This window comes from Lupinus angustifolius, unplaced genomic scaffold (assembly GCF_001865875.1).
Source record: "Lupinus angustifolius cultivar Tanjil unplaced genomic scaffold, LupAngTanjil_v1.0 Scaffold_113_4, whole genome shotgun sequence".
Classification (NCBI taxonomy): domain Eukaryota; kingdom Viridiplantae; phylum Streptophyta; class Magnoliopsida; order Fabales; family Fabaceae; genus Lupinus; species Lupinus angustifolius.
The window spans coordinates 1-5,437 of NW_017724874.1; the positions used below are offsets into that span (position 1 = coordinate 1).

The following is a 5,437-nucleotide window of genomic DNA, read 5'->3' on the forward strand; positions in this document are numbered from 1 at the left end:
TAGATATAGGATTTTGGTAATAAAATAGTTTATTAATTATAAACATATCAGGAATTAATAGTTTAGAGACAACGTTGGTTGTAGACCTTCTTCTCGTTTTCGGAGAAGTTAGAGACAACTCAAACCGTAACCTGACTAAAAAATCCTTAAAATTTATTTAATAATATATTTTATGTGAAATTATATGTGTATGGAATAAATAATTCTCTTATATGAGACCCCACGTCTAACTTAAAAAGAATGGGCTCTTAATTTGTTAAATATTTAAGATGGATTAACTAACAACTATATACGTAAACTAACTTAAAAAAAATCAAAGTTGCAAGAATGTAAATAAAAGCACTTAACTAAATAATAATAAAAAGAAAAGATATAGGAAGTGGGTAACCCTTTACGGGTTTTTTACCCTCAGTCCAGAAGAGGGGTTTTCAATCCCTAGCTTCCTTTCTTCTCCATCGACGACCTCCATGGAGTTGGCGGCACAGTCAAAGCTTCTGTCTTCATCTATGGCTTGCGATGGTGGTGACGCGGTGGTTCGATTTTCGTCCGTGACGGCTTTGAATCGGGTAACGAATTGAGGAATCATCCTCCTCAATCTCTTTGTTTTGTTTTTCACTAACCTTCTTTTACTTTGATTCATTGTTCATCCTTTGCTTATGGTTTCTTCATAATGAATGGGGTTAAGATCCTTAATCCTTATTTTTATTCTCCATTTGTTTTATTTTTTATGAACCGAATCTCACATATTTGCTTAATTTTCATCGCATGTCGTTTCGGGTTGGCAATATTTCAGGTTGTGGTGATTTGGTTCCTCTCTCGGAATCACAATGTCGATGACAGATTACTATGGTGACTTGAGAAGAGGTAACCAATTTCCTCACTCTCTTTTCATACCTCATTTGCTTCTAGATTCTCGGTTTAAGTTCTTATGAATTTATTTGCTTCTGGATACTAGTAATACGTTTATAAAAAGGAAAAAAATATATTTGACGATGATATTTCATAAACATATTATATTTAAGATTGCCACAATATAAATGTTCTTAATGGAATGCGGAGATGTGTATTCTTTTATTATTTGGGATATGAAATAAGTAAATCATATTGCTTACAATCATGCAAATGAATGGGGTAGTAACTTACTGGAGGATGTACCTTCTGCTTTTTATCCTTTAAATGTCAACTTGGTTGATTTTCTGTTTCTGGACGTTCCCTGCACTTTCTATGTATCTGCTAAATTCGTCACTTTTAGTGTCTCTGATTGTTTCTCCTTCTTCTTAGGCCTAGTTTTATATTCCCGTGATAGGAATTGTTATCGTATGAGTCTCAGTATGGACTGCTATGTATGCTTATATAGCCTTATGAGCCTCTTGAATTGCCGAAACTGTCATCTGATGATTGACTCCTAGGCTGCCCATTGTGAGTCATAAAAGGGACCGTTTTATTTATTCTGGTTATTATTGCTATTTGATGCTGATTATTATTGCTAATTGATGCTGATTTATTATTGTTAATTGATGCTAATTGATATTGGAGAGTGATACTATGAATTCTGGCTTGCCCTTGTTATAATTCTCCTTAATATCATTTTTTGTAACCTCCAACTGACTCTTCTTCCCTTCTGAATTCTTTTTGCATGGTATAGTAGATGAAAAGACTGACGTATATGCTTATGGTGTGCTATTATTGGAACTTATTACTGGAAGACAAGCTTTGGATCGCGCACAAAAAGTCTTGTGTTATGGGTAGGTCTACCATATCATATAGCCATACACTAATGTTAACTATTTACTTATCATATTGATATTGAAAGTATCAATTCTAATGTAGTCTTCTATAATTCATTCTTTCAGGCCAAACCAGAATTCTAATGTAGCCTTCTATAAACACATGAGCCCGTAATTGCTGACAAATGGAGTTTGTTCTTGTAATATGCACATGGGAATTATTTCTACTTTGTTTTGTGAAGAGAAATCCAATTGGATGTTTTATTATATAATCATTGCCTAAGAATCATACTGGTTCACGTGTAACCAGATTGACCCTCTAGGTCCACTAGTGCCTGCTTTCGAATTACTTCATGTCCGGATTATGTTTTTTTTCTTTATAACCTTAATCAAGCACCACTTTAATTCTCAATTTGTATTGTTATTATCAAATTGCTTATACCAATGATAATAATTGAATTATCAAAAACAAGCACAAAAGTGCAATGGCATCAACTTTTACCCATACAATTTTTACCCATTTAACTTGACAGAATTCGATTTAGAAAGAGACTTCAAAGCATAAATTTTTCTTGCCCAGCATCAAAAAGTGCTATTTTTTAGATTGTCCACCACACTGGAGGTAAAAATTGAAATAAGCCTAAATGTATCGTTGTATTGCGAATTAATTTAGAATACATAGTGGGTTTTTGAGCACCACCCGCATATGAATCTACAACTATATTTTTTTGAGTTTTGTGCCAAAGATAAAAAGTAAATGTAGGACAAATTCTTTCAATAAGTAAATGTTGTAAAGATGAATAATTATATGAAATTCTTGGAAATGATACAAAGAAGAGTGGACATATCTAAAGTGATGTATGTAAAGAATTGTATGGTTAAGGACGAGGCCCACAAGTGTTATATTATGCCCATGTAGCAAGATCGTCTGAATGTAAAAGGCTTGGCTTGAGAGTTGTCTAGGTGGTGCTGAGAAGTATTATATGCCCATGCAGCGAGATTGTCTGACCATAAGAGGCTTGACTTGAGAGCCATCCAGGGTGATTCAACGACGGTTCATAGTGGTGCTGACGTTTATTCTCGTGGTTTAAATGTTAAGATCGGGTCCCACTAGAAGCATTCTCGATGGGAGATGTCTTAGGATGGGCAGATCGTTATAAAAGGTGAATTAAAAGATTTAATTTGCTAACTTCGGTTATTGTGCATATTCATTATGAATAATAAAGTAGCGAAGAGGAAATTTACGGGAGACGAACGAGCCCCGAGATGTTGAGAGGGACGACGATGGCGGTGATTCGTCAACAAAGTCTTGAGGGAGAGTCTTGGTGAGACGAGTCCCATGTATTTATGGATGAGGTATTCTGTTGGATCCGATAGTGCTCACATCGCAAAATAGACGATCTTTGACAATCCCTCTTTGCAATCAGGATCGATGAGAGGGATGCCCAAAAAGTGTTTGATACGTCACCATCCTGAAATGGGCAGTTCCATTGGAACAGATCGATCATATATATATATATATATCCTTGCGAGGAATAAGTTTTGGTGCAATCAAATCGTCTTGTTATGAGACCTGTACTCTCGGTTATTTCTGAATAGTTTTTGGGATGATAATGGTGTAAGGATGGTGGACATATGCATAGCATGCATACATGGTATCTATCAATATTGATTCTAAAATCATACGTTTTATACTACATTCATCATTAATACATGCGTGTATGATCATATGATATATTTGTACTTGTTCTTTGTCTTAGTGTGATATTATGTGTAATTCCACGATGTCAATGATAAATTTTTCATTAGATGTTTTACTCACTCTCTTTCTTTCTGGTGTACTCATATACATCCATGTTTAGATGGACAGATCGATGATGATCAGGGGTTACCGCTTTACCATGTCCCATGAGGGGGCATGGAGCGTTGAAAGAAAAATATTCACCTATACTAGTCCCTACAACCTAGAATTGGATCTCATATGTGATGGTTGTGTGTTGCATCTCCCGACATATTATGCAGTTCGGGAAGCATCGTTCACCCTACCAGAGCGAAGGTCCGTACCTTCCGGTCCATCCGCACTAGCTGAGGCACGAGGCAGATCAGAGCTTATCAAGATCTGGCCCCAACCGTGATTCTCATCTACTGACTCAACGCCAAGAGGGATGGAAGGAACATGCATGACTACTTCATCGGGGCCTAGGGGGTACACCCTAGACCCTTCGATGAATTGGGCAGAAGATAAGGTGGTGGAGGACGAGGATGATGACTGTGTAGAGTTATTTTTCATAGAGGATTTGGTAGAGGTTATAGAGATCTCTTCAGACTCAGAGATTGAGGAAGACCCGGGTGAGGTTTGCAGTGCACCATCGATCTAGGAGCTCCTTTCTTTCTTTTGATAGAGAACCTGTGTAGGGTGCTTTTGTAATGCCAACACCCTCGGTATTATTTTATTTTTATTTGTATTTTTAGTCATTGTTAGGGGCGAAGAATAAACTTTGCCTTGTATTTTGTAAACCATGATGTATGTATTACAAATTCAAGAATTGATTAATGAGAAGTATTCAGAAAAGAATTGTATTTCGTTCAATTACATTTTAATTATTAAGAAATTATTTCCACAAAGGTTTGAAACTGTGATGTCTTGAAAGAGAATAGATAAAATGGAAAAAATGATTTGTAAGTTATATGTTACATAAAAGAATTTTTTACCCATTTTTTCGAGAGATTAAATATAGTAATTATGAAGGAAAGCTCTAGACATGTGAAACATAGAGAAATCAATCGTCCAACCAATCGACGATATCGTTCAGGATTGGCAAGAAGAGTTCCTATAGCAAGAGATAGACGATGATTTTGTTCTAATGGGTGCCTACAGGTTTAGCTCTAAGGAGGCCAACTTCAGAAATAATATCGAGCTTGTACTTACACTGAGAGAGAAAAATACATGTAGGATTGCAAGCAACCTCTATACCCAACAAAAACTTCAATGTGCCAAGATCTTTCATATGGAAGCATTCGTTGAGGTAGGTTTTAAACCATTTGATGGATAAGGAATCATTACCAACAATGATTAGATCGTCGACATAAACAAGAACAACAAGTTGAACCATTTTTTGATACAAGGTGAATAAAGAATAATCAGGACATGATTGCTTAAATCCATAAGATACAAGTGCATGAGACAATTTAGTGAATCAACAAGTAGAGCTTGCTTTAAGCTGTACAACGATTTTCGAAGTTACACACCATGTTTTTGTTGGAATTGAAAAACTATGAGGCAAACGAATGAACACCTCATCATGGAGATCGCCGTGTATAAATGCATTGTGTACATTCATTTGATGAAGTTCCCAGAATTTGGCTTCTGCCACTTCAAGAATGGTTCACAATGTTACCATTTTCGCGACAGTGGTAAATATTTCAGTGTAGTTGATATTTTTCTCTTGATGATTTCCAATCATAACTAAACATGTTTAAAATTGCTCGATGGTCCATTTTCGCGACAATAGTAAATATTTCAGTGTAGTTGATATTTTTCTCTTGATGATTTCTGAGCATAACTAAACGTGTTTAAAATTGCTCGATGGTGCCATCAGAATTGTACTTATTGCGATACACCCACTTGCATTCGAGAGCTTTCTTCCCTGGAGACAATGGTTGCATGCTCCATATATCGTTACGTTCCAATGTATCAATTTCAGCTTACA

The 5,437-nt window shown here is 35.9% G+C and overlaps 1 long non-coding RNA gene across 2 annotated transcripts; it reads left to right on the forward strand.

Annotated features, from left to right (window-relative positions):
- Window positions 1-382: 382 nt before the first annotated feature.
- On the forward strand, window positions 383-2,158 carry LOC109339797. Of its 2 annotated transcripts, none has more exons than XR_002106715.1 (4): window positions 383-566; window positions 794-864; window positions 1,649-1,745; window positions 1,854-2,158. It is a non-coding gene; the product is annotated as an uncharacterized LOC109339797 (long non-coding RNA). The 2 variants fall into 2 exon arrangements; XR_002106714.1 differs by having other exon boundaries at window positions 1,646-1,745; window positions 1,854-2,139.
- Window positions 2,159-5,437: the final 3,279 nt, after the last annotated feature.